The sequence below is a fragment of the Phalacrocorax aristotelis genome, chromosome 3 (genome assembly GCF_949628215.1).
Source record: "Phalacrocorax aristotelis chromosome 3, bGulAri2.1, whole genome shotgun sequence".
Classification (NCBI taxonomy): Eukaryota; Metazoa; Chordata; class Aves; order Suliformes; family Phalacrocoracidae; genus Phalacrocorax; species Phalacrocorax aristotelis.
In genome coordinates this window covers 65,593,188-65,612,510 of record NC_134278.1, presented here as the reverse complement: position 1 = coordinate 65,612,510, position 19,323 = coordinate 65,593,188, and the positions used below count along the sequence as shown (strand labels likewise).

The following is a 19,323-nucleotide window of genomic DNA, read 5'->3' as shown; positions in this document are numbered from 1 at the left end:
AACAAGCACCCTCCACTGAGGACTATAACTTGTCTCTAGACCCAGCATCCTGTTTTATCCATACGTTAGAGCTGAGGAATTTCTGAACAGATTCTTAAAATACTCCCATAGAAAGAGTACTGAAGTACAGCACCCAACAGTGCCCTTTGGGACCATCCAAGAAGGAAGGAAAAGCACCTCAGGGCAACCATTTTCACATCTGCTATGAGCTGGGATGGTTCAGCTGGGTGAACCAGGTAAAGTTACGCTTGAAGAAATCACAGTTGAACAGGCCATTTACCCATACTCTATTAATAACCTCTAGCGGGAAACCTGAAAATGAGACATGCTTGGACAGCTGGCAAGGTTGTCAGAGTTGTGCCATCGATTCTGGAGCAACATGAGTCCCACATCATTGCCTCTGCAGTTAACAAAATACCTCTTCCTAGCAGTTCTTCATAAAGCATTATTAACTGCCTAAGTAACACAGTGAATCAGCAATGGCTTTCACTAGTCAGAAAAGACAAAGGTCCAAACTCACGGTCCCAAATGGTCCCAGTACGCCCAAGAATCCTCAGTAACAGCTAGTGACCAAAACCAAAGGAGTGGTGACGCCGGATGTGACTTCTGAGGCAGTTAGATGTTAATGCTCCTGCCATTCTGAATGTAGCAATTGAAAATTACTAATTCCAGAGGTGAAATGTCAGATATTTTCGAAGGTTTTTTTAATCACAGAAGACCATGGTTGCTACAGAAAGACAGCTTTAGACACATGAAAATTTCTTTGCTGAAGGGACCTCTGATTCCAAAGGGAGGGGAAGAGTAAAAACAGGGATGGAGGGTTTTTAAGAAAGCCAAAGAATGTCTCATATATGTGAAACTGCAATCCCCTAAAAGACAGAAAACCTATTAAAAAAACGTATTTTATATTTCTCACAAGTGGCTACAGTTTTGGAGGGCATAATAAGGTCATGAAGCATAAATAAAAAGTGAATAAGAAAAATAAGAGATATCTCTGTCTAAAAATCCAACAAATCACAATTAATATTTTAAAAAAAGAGTACAAAAAGAGGAAATTAACTTCAAAACAACCTCTTACTGAATCTAATCACTGTTTCACCTAGCTGTTAAGAAGAAAGGGATCATGAAAAGTGCTCTTTACAAATTTTTTGTGCTAGCATTTTTGAGCAAAAGCTGAAGCTCAAAATATTTCTGAGAACAGCCTGAAAAAAAAGTGTTAAACCTTGAGAGGATCCCTTTTTGTCCTTTACTATTTAAATCAGAAGGCATGTGTATGTCCTAGGACTGGGATTAAAAAAATAATATATTTAATTATATAAGTGTGTGAAAGTTAGAGTGGTTTAGGAGCCTCCTGGCAAAACGTCATTTTTTCAGAAATGTTGACTCAACAAAACTGAAGTTAAGCAACTTTGGTTGCAAAGAAAGGGAAACGTTGGCAACTCTCCTAACTCAAAGAAGCTACAGAAAAAATTGCTTGAAGATCTGATTCCATATTCTTAATTGGAAACTGTATTTTATTGTTAAAATAACTTTTTATTAGAGTTTTTAATTAGCATATATTACAAAAGTTCTTAAAACTGAAACTCTGTGCTATCAGAACTTTCCTGCTGTCAATTTTGGCACAAGCTCATTTACGTCCAGGGCTCTCTAGTTCAAGCTAGTGCAGACACATGACTTAAACTTAAAAAGAGATTTTCAAAAAAAAGTCTGTGCCTTCAGAAGACATTGTTTGTAAAAACAAAGCATAACGAACAGATCTGACCATAGGCAATGTGAGACCCTAAACAGGATTTAGAAAAAAAGTGCTTTTCAACCTAGAAAAATTCATCTGAATCTGAAGTCCCATTTCCCACTGCTGTCAATCCCTCACTTCCAGCCTCGTCCTTCACCTATCTTGCTGCATGTTCACCACCACCACCCCCCCAAAACATGTATCATGAGGAATGAGTCTGCACATGAGCTGTTAACTGCTGAGCAACTGGTGTCTAGGAACAGGGCATGGGTCTATAGGGGCTGCAGTCTATGGGGACAAGGAGTCTGCACCTGCCTTACAGCACCCTTGGTTATAAAATCACGTCCAACTCCGTCAGAAATCATGAGTACTGGCTATGAAAATGTGTTTTAACACGTCAGTCTGGACACTAAGAAAAGCAGAAGGAAAAAAAAACCGTAAACTTGCATGATGTATGTTTTGAAAAAAAATGAGTGGCTTACTTCATTCACTGTCTACAATTTCACAACTTTTTAAACAAAGTATGACGTGTATTCCAAATAAAGTGGTACCCCTTTGGGTCAGAATTGTTCATAAACAGCACTTTCATCTAAGACTAGATTGCTGATTCAGTAACACTACTTAGAAGAAAATACCCTGCTTTGCAAGGGCAGTAGAAACTGGCCTTCGCCATGAATCGCCACCATCACTAATGAAAGTGGCTAGTTGGATGGCTAACGAGACCTCTCATCAGGGAATGCTAATGGAGAGGAATCAACCTTATATGCAATAAGTGAACAATCAGGTAATGGAGTCAAGGAACCATATAGACAAGGTGGAAAATAAATGCCAGGGACTTGAGAAATCTAATCAATGCCTGATTAAGCTAATTGAAGCCTGGCCACTGAAAATTAATGATTTGGAAAATTGCTCCCAGAACAGAAAAAAAGCAAAGATTGCTGGATCTCACATAAGAGACAGAAGGTTCAAATGTGAAAGCAGTTATCGGGAGATTAATACCTGGTACCCACGCTACATAAAAGTTTGGTATCTCACCTTTCACCACATTAAGTATATTGCTTCCCTGCTGCTTCTCCAAGCCCATGAACCCACCAAGTCTCTGAAGTCCATCAGTCTGATTTTTTTTTTCACTGTAAGAATAAAGGGAGCACTAAGACAGGCTGAAAAGAGCAGTAACATTCTAATTACTCCAGAATGTCTTCCTTTTCAACTTCAGTGAAAACAAAGAGTCTGTGTTCAAAATGAAAAACATAAAGTAGGGATGCTAAAAATAGCTACAGCATGAAATGTAAAAGACACTTTACCATGTGCTAAGGCACAATTGTTCTAATCCTAATCACCAGAGTTTTCAACTAAAGGCTCCTTTAAAAACCGTTATTGAACTGGAGGGCTTTGGTTTTTTTAACCTATCATCTATCGATTCCTGGATTTCCATGGACTACTCCTGGGAGCTGCGAGCCCAATATCAGGAGTCTTGCACTTATTACACAGGAGCCTGCACCTCTACAAGAAATTTCTCAAGGTACTAATCAAAAAAGGTTGAAAACCATTAGGCATACAGACCTTTGGCACAGGCCTGAGCCTGTGGGTGGGCAGGGAGGCAGCCTGAGTTCAGCTCCAGGCACTAGTAATTCAGGCACTTCACTGGGCAGCAGGCAGCAATACTCGGGTTTTTAAAACCATTAACATGTAAAAATAGTTAAAATTGTACCTTTCAATATGTAGTGCTTTTCTTAGGCCAAGAGATCCCAAACCAAATTCTTGTGGTTTCGATGGAGTTGTGCTAAGCCATGAAAAGTAGATTGTGGACAGTCCACAGGAGCATATCAAACAGTACTATAATTCATCCATTAAAAGTCTGAGAAGGAAGTGCATGCTTTTACTCGTCATCATTTCATTCTTAAATTTATTCTGAATTCTTCTGATTACATCATCTGCACCTCATTACTCAGCTGAGATGTTCTCTTTATTGCACTCACATTTTTAAAAGCCACCTGTGACAAAACTGGAGGTGTAACAGTAGTCCTTTGGCATAAAATGATTTAAGGATCACCACTTTAAGGCAACACTTATTTTAGCCTGCCATTGTGGCAACTTTGCTACAGCTTTGTTAGATCCTGCTGAAGTTTGTCCACATTTCTTGTACCTTGATTACAGGCTTTTGGAGCATAGTTATGATTTAATAGCTCATTGGTCTTCTGTTTTCCACATGATCAATAAATAGACCAACTTCCACCTGTATGTGGGAACCAGAGATACTCCAAAGGGTTTTTTTTTCCCCTAAGGAAAATGAACTAATTTTTTTTCTGCTTTGTACTCTTTTATCCACACAGGATGTTACTTTCTCAGAGTATTACATTGCTCAGAACATCAAAGATACTAAAGTGTTACTACACCTAACTCAGGCATGCCCTGATGCCTAACGGCATACTTGCATGCAATTAATATGCAGCTGACAAGATTCCCAAAGCTGGCTGATTGTGACACCGCTAAGCAAGTCAGCAGTGAAACAGAGGAAATGGGTGGGGTTTAGGCATCAATTCAGCTGAGACAGGCATTCTGCCAGGGACTGTAAATCCTATCAGAACAAAGGGAATGAAAATTCACTCCTGGGGATCTTGGAAATCCACTGATTTGAACAGCTATTTTGAATACAGAGAATGTAAGATCAAATCTGTCCTCTGCACTGATTCAGAATCTCACACTTCTACCTCCTCTCCCCACCTTTTTAGGGAAATCTACATGCTTTTGTTTCCTTAGCTGTCCCTTTAAGAAGTATCAGTGATTATGTACACAAATATACTTTAACAACTGGTTTTCATTCATCTATTGTATCACTTACACATTTAAAGAATTAGTGAGGTGCAATATACCTTTACAAAATTTGTGCATTTTTTTTCACTACCATATCATCAACCTCTGTGTTTCTGGGATTTTTTTGTAACTGTATTTTTAATCATTCTATCAGTTAAGTTGCCAAGAGCTGAAGAAAGCCTTACTGGTCTGTAATTCTCCAGGTTATTACTGGGCTTTTTATAAGCATATATTTTGCTACTTTCCAATATAATTGCTGACTTTAATTAGCAGCCATTTACTCTTAAATTCATTAACATGTCTATTTATGCTCCGTCCAGCTTGTTGCTCTCCTTAGCTCATTGCTTTGCTACCTTTGGACTCCTCAGCAATTTAGACCGTCACTTTCCCAGCTGGGTACAAAGAGCTTCCAAGTCTCCGTTCCATTAAAGATAAAATTCCCTGACCTGCCAGTTGTCTCAAAAGGAGATCTTTCCTTCAGGATCTGCCTTGACTTAATCTGTCAGCTACCACTGCTCTCTTGTTTGGGGCGATGTTTGTCATGGAAATAGAAACCGTACATAGAAATGATGTGGGTAATTCTCACTTGCAGCAACCTCTGCCATGTCCCTAACCTTTTTGAACAGAGAGTACTGCAGTGACTCTACCATGAAAACAAAGCAGAAGAGAGAACTAAATCAGCCTTCCCTACACAGCAGGCGAAGTACTGTACTTTGCAGAAGCAGAGCTCAAAGGTTATTGGAGTAGCCTAGGAAAGGCTCTCTGTTCTATTTGCATCTGTCTGTTTGCCTTCTTCATTTCCCCTAAGTTACTGCCCTGAATCAGGATATCTTCTTAATTACCAGTACACCAGATTTCTCTTATTTATCTGTCTGACCTTTACCAGGTCAAAAGCTAACTAAATGTACTGTTCCAAAATAACTAAGAGCATTGTACACTGAGCTGCTATCAACTCCTCCTTCCAGACTGTGCAGTCCCCTTTTCCATTCCACCAAGTGCTATTGCACAACAAACCCTTTCCTGAAAACCTTGGCCATTTGTAACATGTCAGTTTGTAACATTCCTATGGAAAACTATCAGCTTTACTTCCTAAGCATGGTAGCCTACCCCAACTGGTGTAAGACTACTGAATTTAATCAAGAAAGGCCCTCAAGTTCCACATCAACCAGCTCTTTATAAAGATAAGCATTATTCCCCAATGCCATCACAAGCTTTATGACAAAAGGACGAAAGGAATCTCACCCTGTTAATACTATATTAAACATTTGTTTTCATAAAATCTTCAGTCTTAAATATTTCTGCAATATTCTCAGCATCAAGAATCAAGTTCAGAAACAGAAAGTATGAAAGGGCAGCAGACACAATCAAATTAAAATTACCTCTTGAATTCAAATGAGGGCATACAATTATTTTTTTCCACAATTCAGTCAACTCTAGTCAGATTTGACATCGATTTAGCAATCTACAGAAGTGTGTATATTGTACAGCTACTTACTGGGTGCAGCACAGTAAGGTGTTACACAGAGTTTTAAAAGAAAACTTTAAAAACTGGAAAAGCACGTACCATACAAAGAAAAGCCAAGCTTATTATTTGTGTTCACTACAATCAAAAACCAAACACTGTATTAGAATTAGACAGTGAATGCACACCTAAATGCTATGTCATATCATAAAAGGAAGCTTTTGTTGGATTACAATGAATTTCATATAGTCTTTATCCACAGCTACACTGAGTGAAATGGACAAGAGTAAGCTGCAGCTGGAGATCAGGAGTTCAAAAAAAACCACACTGAAAAATATAAATTTATTATATATCTGCACTTCTATTCCATGCAACAACCACAAAATGCCACTCATGAAATGCCATCTCTGAACTGACTGATAAGATCATTTCCTTATCTCTTTTGTAGTTCTTGTCATTCCCCCTTGCCATACCAGTCACAAAAATATATGCCAAGATGGGGTGGGGATAAGTAACTCTTAATAAATCTACTTAAAAAAGGCAAGTGTATGTATATATATGTTAGAATAATATATATCTAACTACATTTTTTGCCTACCTTTGTCAGGCATGCAAAAACCAATATTCATGTTTATCTGTAAACAAGTGAATAGTTAAAATGAACTGGCTCTGCAGCCTTATCAGGGTCCAGTGAGTTCAGTTTTGAGGGAGGGTCATATCTTCATGTGCTGGTACACAGTGGAGATTTGATGCGTCTGATAACAGTTTCAGGGATCTACTGGAACCTACCAAGGAACTGGAATATAAATATTAAAAAATAACTAAGAATGTGCTCCACCTGAATCAGTAAAAGATAAGTTTCCAGTCTGAATTCATCTTCTCCCAACAAAGAAGAGACTCTCTGATTCTCTTAACAATTTCATGGTGTATCCCAATGTTACCACAAGCCTTGAGAGATAAGGGTTTTCCTCTGTTAAGAAAATCAAGTTATTAAATTGGTCAAAGATGACTCTACCAGAAATTTATTCAAATCTTCTTTATTAATTACCATAGGAATTTAGTTTGAGAGTCACATATAAAATTTTCCTTAGTTTTCACAGATAAAATATATTATGTACAAAAATTCCTAGGATTTTAATTTAGTGAAACCCCAATAGTACTTAACCGAGCAAGTTATTCTCCGTACAGAGAAGAGCTCTGCAGGACTGATTCATTCTTTTACAGTGCATTAGTTTAATCACCTAGGAGATTTCTAACAGACGATGAAATCTAAACAGGAGCAGGAACTTCAGTCATCTTTGCATGAACATATTTAGTTTCACATTCTATCCTAGTACCAAGCAAAATAAAACAGTCTAAACAAACTTCAGTTTCATCCACACAATTTGTTTGACTTTTGTTGGATTTAAAAAGGCAGAACCAGGTATTGTTTATTAATGCTGTAGTTAAAATCAGGTTCTTCTATTAATAACTCTTTTGAAATAGGAGCCTGTATGATTTTTTTCTTTTACTATTTTTTGACACACACTAATTCTAATAACATTGTAAAATTTGTTTAGAATAGACAAGTGAGTCAAAGTAACAATTACAACAAATTATAGAGCAACCTTCTCTTATACCCTATACCTTTTTTTAAAATAATTTGTTGTTTTATACAGTCTCCCAGTTATCACGGAACGATCCAGGGAGACTCTCAAGATATAGTGACAGATTGTTAAGAGCTCAGACAAAAGTGAACTCTAATGAGCAGATAAAATCAACAAACAAAAGGACAAAATTCTATTTTCCCTATTCAAAGAATATTCTTTCCTGGTAAGAAGACACTGCATCAGGCCATAGACAGATAAAAATAAAACCAGAGCTGATTATAAAATAGATACGATATCCCAAGTTAATAAAGTGCATAAAAAGAGAATGAATGTTCAATTCTACCTTGCCTATACCCAATTTCTCAATGTCTCGAGCAGGTGCAAATATACTTTGCTCTATAAAATCCCATATTTTAATAAATCATGACAATGTTTTTATAAAAAGTACCCCTCTAAGTTACTGTTTTTCATTCCCTTCTTTTCTTCATCCTTTGTGTTTCTGCTTTGTAACTGTAGAATTGTTCATAACCAAAGATCTCATTGGTTAAAATTATATACCATGCACTATCCAATTTTAAGACCTGTGTGCAGACATATGTAACTGGGTGCTAACATGCAGGAGTATACCAAGGGGAGCTAACATGCAAAGAAATTCAACTTATTAAAAATTTTTGTTGTACGAAGCTCAGAAAATTCTTGACCCATAGTGGAATTATGTAGCAACAAATCTATACCTCCTATACCTCTCTTCCCATTCCACATGATGCTGATGGTGTCAGAAGAGACACAGTCAAGGGTCCTCCCACCTACATGTCAGATAGCTGTGCCATAAAGGGATCCCAGTTTTCACTGGAGTGGGGGTCTTTCCTGCACACATGCTGGGAGGTGAGGAAAATGGTTTCCTATCTGGCTGCATGAAGTGACGTACAAAAGAGATCTGAATCCAGAGAAAGTAGGAGTTAGGCTAACATGTGGAAGACAGACATACATTTTGTTGCCTTAATTCCCAGGATCAGTATATTCTGATTTATCGTTTTCTACAACTTTGTTAATTTGAATCCAATATTGCTTTTCATTGTTGACAAGGAAAGCTTTGCCATCAAATAGTTATGCAAGCCAACCTGTAACTATTAGTTATAAGGTTAGATCAGTTCCTTCCCCTCATAAAATCAAACGATCTATGCATGCAAAATACAGGCAGGTCTGACCTACTCTATCCTGTTGACCTTGTACATTTAAACAACAGCTGTGCACAAAAAAGTCTGAATTAAGGACAAAACAGTAGCAACTAATATAGTAAAGAATCAATGCAATATTTATTAAGGTGGTCTGTGAGAAAAGCAGGGAAGTCATGACCTTGTTTCAGTATATACAGTTCTCAGAAATGTCTTCCAAGGTGACTGAAAAATAGAATGTTTGGTACTGAGTACATTCAGAATGGATCCTGCACACAGGAATAAGAACACCCCGTAAAAAGGGAAGGAAGAGCATATACTGACACACATAACATAACAGACACACTTCTAGTAAATAAACCTCCATCTGGAGCTCCAGTTTTAGGAACCGGATACCAAACTTTGGAAGAATAAATTACATTTACTTTTAAATATTTTCGTAGACAATTTTCACACTGATATAAGAATTATGTAAACAGCCGCTAAAATAAATCACTGGTATTTAGATTGCAAGCTGTCTGGAGTAGACACTGTCTTTAACTTTATGGCTGCAGAGCACCCCGTGCCGTGCACCCTGTCACATGGCCTGTCTTGTTATCTGTTTCACCACAGCATTCAGTGGAAATGGGGATCTCAGTGCATAGGTCCTTAAAATGCTTACATACATTTTAAGAAATTAGACCTGTCAGAAGCCTTTGCACACTAATTAAGCATAGCAAAGTGCAAAAGAAATTAAGATTCCCATTGCACAGTCAGAGAACTAATGCTCCGGAGGCTAGTTAAATAATTAAGTCAAGGGTTCCTTGACCCGTGCCACAAAGCCATTTATCCAACAAGAAATCCAGATAAGCTTTTGTATTGTGATTCTCAGTACAAACTGTGATGGGGAACAAAAGATACACTACTTCAGTGCCTCTGTATACAATTTCTCTTTTAGCTGAAAGAAGTGATATTCAAAGATTACCACCAGGAAATGAATGCTGGGGCTGGCCGGAGATAGGTTCACAAGTTACCATTGTGCCTTTTTACGTTTCCAAGTCCAACATTTAAGGCACTGTTTGAACATTCAGTGCTTAAAACATCCCCCTTTTCCACTGTCAAAGTCAACAAGGTGCTGTTGAGTAGATGCACAACCATCTAAATTGTGACCAACCATTACCTGGTCCCCAAAAAATTCACAAAGGTGAGGTACTTCCATCTCCCTCTCAGGAGCCCGCAGCAGCAAACAGTAGCACATAAAGAACAATTCTGGATGCTCCTCTACTTAACAGCTATTGAAGTCCTCTCTGCTTCACAGGTTTAATTCAACTGTTACACAACTATCATAACTTCCAAACAAGGACATCACATCTCCACCCTTCTTGCTGGAGCTTTTACTTTTTGTAGAAAAATATATAAATATTTCTGAGTAGAAACTGGAATGCCACATCTCCCGTACTCCCAGGTGAAGAAAATCCATTATTGGTCTCCCAGTGTTGGGGCTCCTACTTCAGGCATGCCACTGAGGATGAATGAAACCAGTCACAGAGAGATGTATTTTAACAGCCCCATTTACATCTGAGTGCCATGTCTTGAGAAGTGGGCATCTGACAGACTCTAAGGGATGACTTAAAGGACTGAAATGAGGCTCAAGACAGAGAGCCGCCTGCAGAAAACCAATAGGAATATCAAGCACAGGGACTTCAGTGGAATCCACACTGTCCAAATATGACCCATAGTCTTTTTGTACCATCCAGCATCTTAGAAGGCATGCCTGTATCATGTAATGAACCCAAACTAGCTAGTACCTCCACAGAGAGCTGTATTGCACTACATGGATACATCGGCTCAGGTCCCAAGACAGTGCAATCAAATTAGTATAGAACATGGATCTAGTTAATAAGTCCTGCCCTTCAGCAGGCAAATATAACATCATATTAGCAGTGTTACACTTTGGGTATAAGACATTAATAGGGTTACACTATCTGGGCATCTCCACATGCATCCCATTCTGAAATGTACATGTGTTGACTCTTATCTGGCTTTTTTCTTTTTCCTTTTTTTTGTTTATTTTAATTCTTCTGGCACTACAGCAAGCACTCCCATCCCAGTCTCCACAGAACACTTTAAGAGCAAACACACTTTATTTTAAAATCTTGGGGCCCGACTTTAGGAAGTTGTCTCAATCCAAATACACTTTGCTGAGTGCAAATTCAAAGCTTGGAGCAAGGCCCATTGGGTAATGAACCTCAGGGGCTATTAATCCACAACCTACAATTTGTAAATGTGCAGGATACTGACTCAGTAGAAAAAATAATTTTAAACATCTGTGGTATTCTTTCAATTCCAGATTAATTACACTGCTCAGATTGTAATGTTAGCCAGAAATTTCAAGTCTCTCCACTGCTATGTTGAGAATGCTGTATTTTCCTTTGTGTTTATCATTGCTCTGCTACAGTAGGAGGCTTCCTGCCCAGCATAAGCTTATGTTCAGTTCTGTGTCCTACATTTATTCCACAGCTCACCTTGCCTGCCTTTTCTTTCTCTCTTTGTCTGAAGTCCTTCTGAAACTCTTTGTTACACAGCATTAATTATTATTATTACTTTTAAGACAAAGGCTGTGTACATACCCCCACATCACTCCATCAAAATGGTGATATAAATGAAAATCTAAACAGGCTGTTTAATCCTTTTGAGAAGCTAATAATTATTTTCAATCAGCAAAGACTATTCTGCCATTTCAAAGAATGATTAATGAGAGCAAATGTGTTTGTAATTTATTAGGAGCAGCTTGGAGGAGGGGGACAACTTAGGAATGGCAGCCATAGCATCAACATCTGACGATGTGAAGGCAGTTCTGCTCCATATTATAAAGTCAAACACGAGGCTGCCTCTCTGTTGATTTATACTCTGCACAGCGATACCAAGTTCCTGGGTTTTATTCATGAATGGCTTTGCAGTTATTTTTTGTAGAAGTGTCATGGAAAAAAGAATTCCACGAGTATGTACCTCTTCCACAACACTCACTCAGCCATCAGTATTTGTCAACGTATGCTTCTCTAAGAACAGAAGTATATCACAATAAAACAGGAGGGAAAAGGCAGAAGGAAAGCAGAGGATTGACTGCACCAAGATAGGAGGAACATTAAACCCCTCTATCATAGCACCTGGTGAAATAACTGTATGGCCTGCACACAACAGAGTGTCTGAGAACTCTGCAGACTTGAATATGCAATTTCATCTCCGCAACACCCTCACAAGAGAATACGCCCATGTCACAAACAGGAAACTGAGGCATGGCAGGACTAAGAACTCCTTAACTCTCATTATGTTCTTATCTGTTCACTTAGTTTCCTAAATACTTTTAAAAATTGACAATACTTCTAAAATTTTACTCTTAAGGTTAGGCTCCCCCCAAAGAGGACTCTGAGAATTAAATGGGGCTTTATGTGCCTAGACAACCCACCTGACAGCAGCCAGACTCAGCTGTCATTTTGCCTTGAAAATGCCTTGCTTCTCCAGCACAGAGCTTTCCCCCAGTCTAAGCTGCAATGAAACCTAGAAACTGGAACGGCAATTCCTATGTCTAAATCACCTAAGCATTGCATTTCCCAAACAAATTAATACATGCAGCATTTCCAAAGGTACAAAAGTCCAGCCTAAGGTATTGCACACACATTCTACTTGTTACAGGGGCAGCAGAGTGTCTGCAATATGGGCAAATACAGAAAAGCCTCAAAATCCAGAACAATAACATTTTTGCATGCAAAAAGACAACTGTAGGAATATTCAGCTTGATACTCAATCATCTCTGAATGGATAGTGTGTCCTCCCAAACAACTGACACGACCAAGCTGGGACTGGCCGAAGCTCCTATTCCTCACCTCCATCCCAAGAGGGTGTTTCTTTGATAGCTGGGATCAGTAGCAGCACCATCTGCCCCTTCTTTTGAAGTTGTGTCACTATGCAGAAAGAAAAGCAAAACTGAAAGAATCAGAAGGAAAAATTAGGTACAGCATGACAGCATCTCTTTTCTCCAGTCATGTAGTCCCAGAATCTTGTTTTCTTACTGTTTTTTGTTTTGTATTAAAGTAGAGGGATGAAGGGGAAACCAGTCATGACCCATTTAATAAATAAGCAATTATTCCTATCAATTTAGCACTTGATGGACCCCATCTGGAGTATTGTGTGCAGTTTGGGGCTCCCCAGGACAAAACAGACACAAACTGAAAAGTCCAGTTGGTGGAGCACATGACTATGATGAGAAGTTGAGGAATCGGATTTGTTCAACCCAGTGAAAAGGCTAAAGGAGAGTCTAGTTTCTATTTTCAACTTTGTAAAAGGGGAAGAGCCAGAGAGAAGACAGAGACTGCTTCTTCTCAGCAGTGCACAGCACAGGGACAGAGACAATCCTCAAAACTTACAGCATGGGAGATCCTAATTACATACGAAGAGAAAAAAGATCATAAGAAGGGTGGTCAAGCAAAGGAACAGGCTCACAGAGAGGTCATGAAACTTCCATCCTCGGTAATATTCAAAGTTTTCCTGAACAAGGCCCTGAGCAATTTGACCGAATGTTAGCACTGCTTTGAGCAGGGGGGGTTGACCAGATGACCTCCAAAGATCCCCTATAACCTAGCCCATCCTATGATTCTGCTCAGACATTCTTGTAACATGATAATTAGGAAGACTCAAGTTTGAACTGATGCAAAAGTAAGAAGGATATGACACAGGTTGACCTCCAGTGCCTAACTCTACATCTGCATTTTGAGGATTAATGCCTTAGCTGGTGAGCTGTGTTTTCCACCTTAAGCAACAGTTCCTGCACAAAGGAGAAATGAATGAAATATCATTAAAGTTTTCTGAGCAACCAGAAAAAATTAAGCTAAATCATTCCAAAGAAATTCACCTTGCGAACCTAGCAGTTTCTGTTCAAGGCAGACATAATCCATGTACCACTGAATTTGGCAGCATTACAGGGATAATATTTTCCTAAGGATGAACTAGTCTTGTAGCATTTTGCCTGTATGTTAGACACAGATACGCTTCCTTCATCAACTATCAACTGGCATGCATGGCTTCTTGTTCCACCTCATTCTTACTTAACCAATCTATTTACAGTGAACAACACAAGCAAGAACCTTGGGGGGGATTTTTGTATGGCAGATTATGAATCACATTTTTTGGCCCTTCTTTTACATCACAGGGTACTGGCCACAGCTGGAAGCAGAACACAGTCCTCCTCAGATCAATGGTCTGCTCTGATATGACAAATTCTGTGTTTTCATTCTGTTCCCTTTGATGTCTTCCTCTCTTCTCAAGCCTCATCTTGTTTTTATTCTATACATTGTATTTGGCTGAATTAGACTACAAAGTCTTGCAGAAGACATTGGTTTGAACAAGACTTCAAAAAATGGCTTAGTACATCTGGATACCTCAAGTTGAGTGACACTTCAATATAACTGGATTTTTACAAAATGATGGACACCTGCTCTTTGAAAATCAGGCTCCTCTTAAGTTGAATGAAGATAAGCACCACAGAAGTGATGCACCTGAAACTAATAGAAACTTCTGAAAAGTCCTGTGCCTTACCATGATTGATAGAGAACCGTGTGCATTTACGGCATCTTTTTAAGAAAGAGCCACATGTCTGGCTCAGGGGTAACAGGATTGCTGGTTTCATATGCAACTACCTCTCATAGTGCACCACTATATTAATCTATTCTGAATAAATGAGAAGAGTGCTAAAATTTTAATGAACAGTGTTCCCACCTGTTTCAAGATAATGAAAGAATGTAAAGCTGTTCTTAGAACTTTACAGAAAGCAAGAGTAATTAGACACTATCAGCACCTAAAACTTTGGGCTTATCACACCACCACATTTTGTGCAGAAAGGGAAATTTTTTTGTATGGGCCTGTTATTTCTAAAAGAAAGTGATTCCTTGCTGTTACATTGCTCAGGGGAGCAGCATAAGGGAAAATAAAGCCCTATTCCACAGATTATTCTGTACTCCCACTGTTCCGTAAGAATACTGGGGTCCTATGGGCAAGGGACAAGACCTACAGAAACGGTACGTGGGCTTACACACCTCCCACCTAAGAGAAAGCCTCTGCCACAAAAGAGGGTGCCCAGTTCCTGAATATTCAAGTAATTACCACCTGAACTTCTCCATCTTATAATGTGAAGATCTGAGGCATTTTCCTTTCCTCATTGCTGATATGTTGGCAGGGGAATGACAAACAATATTGAGGCAGGAGTCTCATGACCACCTTGGCAAAAGAAGACTATCCTTTAACAAGTTCTGCTTTATCATTTGAAGGAGCTTGTGTGCATTATGGATGAAATAGTATCTCTTTGATAATAGACAAAGTATAGCATCCAGTCTGTGATGGGACACTTGCACGCTTCTCTCATAAAGTAAAAATGGTGTTAAATTTCTGTCATCTGTATTTGAAATGCAACCTCCTCCCCCAAGAACCTATGTGTGAACAATGATCATGTAACTCACGCCAGACTGTGACACTAGGCTAGTGCAAGATATGTTTATGAGGCAGAATGAGTGTTCATCGTCCTACTGCCTAATGGAATTAAATTCATGAATAAACCCAACGCTAATGAAGAATACTATTTATCAGAGTACAGATTATTAAAAGACTGTGTTTCCATTTCAATGAGTTGTGAGAAAAGAACTATCTTGCAGGTTTGCAGGTGTCCTGGGGCTGCTTAACTGATCACACAGAACTGCTGTGGATGCTGAATTTTGAGAACCTGCTGGTAGCACCAGCGCTGCTCATGATGAGGTGGCTCTCTGGCTGCTGGACAGGCCAGAAAGAACTCCTCTCAGATGTGAAGTAAAAGCAAAGATCTTACTCTACACACTCAGAATGCCTAACTGGAACTACAGTATTTTAATGGTAAGGGAATAAAGATATGAGGGGAGATACTGAATTTGGTTCTACGTATCACTCAGAGCAGCTTTATCCTGGTTTTTAAGAATGCAAGAAGGAACATAAGCCAGCTTACCACAGACTTTAAAAATATGTTATTAAAAAAAAGAAAAATTCACTATAAAAAGTGAAGGGTAGTGAAGAAGAGGTGAAAGGATGAAATGGAGACTGGGCTCAGTGAGTTATGTAGGGCATGTATAAGAAGAATCACTGAGACAAAATGTGTAAAGGGCATGGCAGTGCAAAATAATTTGGTGTAAGAATACTGAAAACTGAACTAGCAGAGACCTTGACACAGGACATCATAAAAATACCTGGGGATCTGTATTAGGTTTTTACAAAGGCCAGCATTAAAATAAATGGATAATTAATACGTCCGAAAATATGGTTTAAGCATAGAGATTAAAATGGTGGTATAGCATCTGCCACCATCAGACTCAAGCAACGAAGACATAAGTGAATCTAAACAGATAAGAGCTTGGAATACTATTGGTCCTAAATGGTTGACACCTGACAATATTAATGATCAAGAAAATAAGTTAACACAAATAAGAAACACATGCTATCATAAGATGTGTATCAGAGTATTAAAGAATGACTCCTATTTTCCTCTTACCTGTAAAATCACCAGTGAAACTGTGAAAATGAGAAAAATCAAGGCAACACGGGGAGATAAATCTTTGGCTGTTATCAACAGACATTAGTCTCTTTTTTTCTTTCTCTCTGGTTTTTTTTTTTTCTGCATTGTTATAGTCATTCAGTGGTTACACACTGATAAAAATCCCTCATGTTTCAGCTGTCAGATTTTAAATATGGAAATCCAGGATACTCCTAGAGAGAAAAGCTATGCACATGTTTTATTTGATTCAGAATGAAGTACTCTGCACATGAATCAACTGTTCTAATAAACGAGGAATGAGACAAACTACAAGTAATTCCTATATTCAGAAAAACTGCTTTTCTGGATACCTATTGTGACAGCTGCTCTGGGAAAAACTGAATTCAACATATATTTCATAGGATACTTGAGTTCAACCACATAATTCAGCACAATTTGTGTTATATAGGACAACTGTGGCAACACTACCTGATGTAGACATACTACCTTGGTGAAAAAACAAGTATTATGAGTACAGTTTACTCTGAGGGTTAACTGTCTAGCTCAGTGCAGAACTAGAAGTCCACACTGCAGATTAAATGCGACTGCAAATACATCAGTTCAAAACTCATTGCAAACAGAGCCTCAGTCCGCCCAAGATAAAACTGTGGAATCTTCCTCAAAGGCAAAATGATAGGCAGGTTTATAAATAAAACAAATAAAACAAAGACACATTGTTTTACAAAAATATATGATGCCAACTTGAAGGGGGGATGGAATCAAACTGCTACACGAAGAGACTAGCGATGTACACTGCTGTCTTCCTAAAGCTTCTGTCAAACTATATTTTTCTTAAGGTTTAGACAAGACACATTACCTTTAACACACACTAAATAGAATATCTTAAAGCCTCATGGGGAGCCCAGGCTCTACCAGGTTAGCATGGGTTAAAGTTGGTTGCATGTGTTAACTTCACACCTTTAAGTCTTTGTCTAGACAGAGCATTAGAATAGATAACTTGTTTGTAGGATGTAAGTATACAGAATTAGATAACAAACTGTTCCAACAGGCATAAACAAAAAGTCAATGTGCTGACAATGGATTGTGGAAGACAGAAGTAACAAGCTGTGTTCCTTGGGGATGCCTGCCTAGCTCTCTGTTGTTTCTTAATGACCTTGAAAGGTACTGTCTGAATGTGGCCAAAAATATGTGGTAACTGGAAATATCATGAATGCCTCATATACTTAGAAAAAGTTTCAGTTACCCAAATTAAAGCTAAAGGAGCCATACCACAAAATAGCATTCAAGCACCCACATTGACAAAGGTAATGCCATCATGCAATGCATTAGAAGGACTTCTGGGAGCACATCCCCTGCTCCATTAGCCTGTATTAATCTGAGCAGCTTTGCACATTCTTCTCCACTGCTCAGTGGGAATGCACAGCCAGTTTACCTAAGCAACTGTGGGAAAAGGCACAAGACACTGGAAGAGCAGAGGCACTTGAGTGTAGCTGACCTGCAAGGAAGTTGCATTTATAGATTTGATCTTCAGCCTTTCTCATCAGACACCTATCAATGTACCAAAGGGGATGTATTCCTAAATTAGGTTAACTAACCTTGCCTTGCCAATCCAAGCTTCCCACCAAGGAAGCTTAGGTTTGAATGTTTTCTTTCCTGACAACTTCAAAGGGCAGAGATGTTCTGTGAAAAGTTGTTCTATGACAATAGCCATATTCTGGCAATACTAAATCAATCAGTACCTGATTTGCACACAAAGGCAGTTTAGCCATACAAAAATACATAGATGCTTGCTATTGTGAACTCCATCAGCTTGCTACTCAAATTTCTAAATGCCTTTCAATTAAGGCAACGTGAACTCTGCCAGTCATGTCTCAGGCAGAGGTTTAAACTAACCAACAAGTCTGGTATCAGGAAGATATCTTCCCTGCACAAGGGTCCTGTGCTAATAGTGCAGCAAAAGCTAGCGCTTAGTCCATTTCCTTTGATCCCAGAATTGCAACTTCCCTTTTACTAAAACCTTTGCAATTTTCTATCAAGTCTCCTGGATTTTCCCATGTTTCTGTACAACTGACTATTTGGGTCCTGAGTAGTTAAGCCACTCCAAAACACATCATAACAACATATTCACCAGGCTTTCAAACCGTGGTCTGTCACTGTTGTGCAACATACCAGCGTGGTGTTGCTGGAGCCATGGCAGATAATAGGGTGGTTACCTGTTAGTTCAGTGTCCTTATGCCCAGCTGAAACAACACATGAGAGGAGAGATAAATAACCAGTGGAAGTTGATAGTCAGGTTCACATCTTTCATCCCTGAAAAAAAGAAATATATACACTTTTTACAGATGAATGGATAAGTGCACAGGTATTTCCTCACCAGGCAAAAATTGTCTGTAGGATTCTCTGTGGTTATAAGAGGGGTAGGAAGCCCCAGAAGAGTGTTAAAATACAAAGGGAGTTTCCCCATAACGATCCACGCTTGGTATCTAGCTTATTAATTGCAGCATGTTTTATTTGACTGTACCTCCCTCTGCTTCTAAAAATAGGACTGTCAAAAGTCATTGCTATATCAGCCGGTTCCTCTCTGCAAGTTAATCTATTATACAAGAAAAGGACTTTACAAATGGCTACATTAAAGACATCTAATGAAGTCAAAGCAGCTGTTTTAAAACATATTCAAACAAAATCTAGTCAATGAGATTTGGCCTCTGAATTTCATGTTGTACTATTAGGTATGTAAAAATGGAGCTTTTCAGAGGAATGAATTCTTTAAATTAACTGAAAAGTCAGGCTATTTGAGCACCTCATTATACTCTGTATTGAAGATCTTTCTCATCCATATTATCCTATTAAGGATTGCAGTGATACCCACAACTGTATTCACTGGTGTAATAAAAGGACACACGCAGCACTCAAACCAGTGCTTTTGATACTTCTGTCCTTATTCAAGTTCAGTTCCTATTTATCGCAACAAAAAATTTGTTACAGGATATGGAATTAAGCCATAT

At 38.7% G+C, this 19,323-nt stretch overlaps 1 long non-coding RNA gene across 1 annotated transcript; it reads right to left on the bottom strand.

Annotated features, from left to right (window-relative positions):
• Positions 1-7,128: 7,128 nt before the first annotated feature.
• Positions 7,129-18,623, bottom strand: LOC142054775 (uncharacterized). Its single transcript, XR_012659666.1, has 3 exons — positions 18,532-18,623; positions 12,636-12,713; positions 7,129-8,997 (listed from the first exon to the last, which is right to left on the bottom strand). It is a non-coding gene; the product is annotated as an uncharacterized LOC142054775 (long non-coding RNA).
• Between the last annotated feature and the right edge of the window lie 700 nt (positions 18,624-19,323).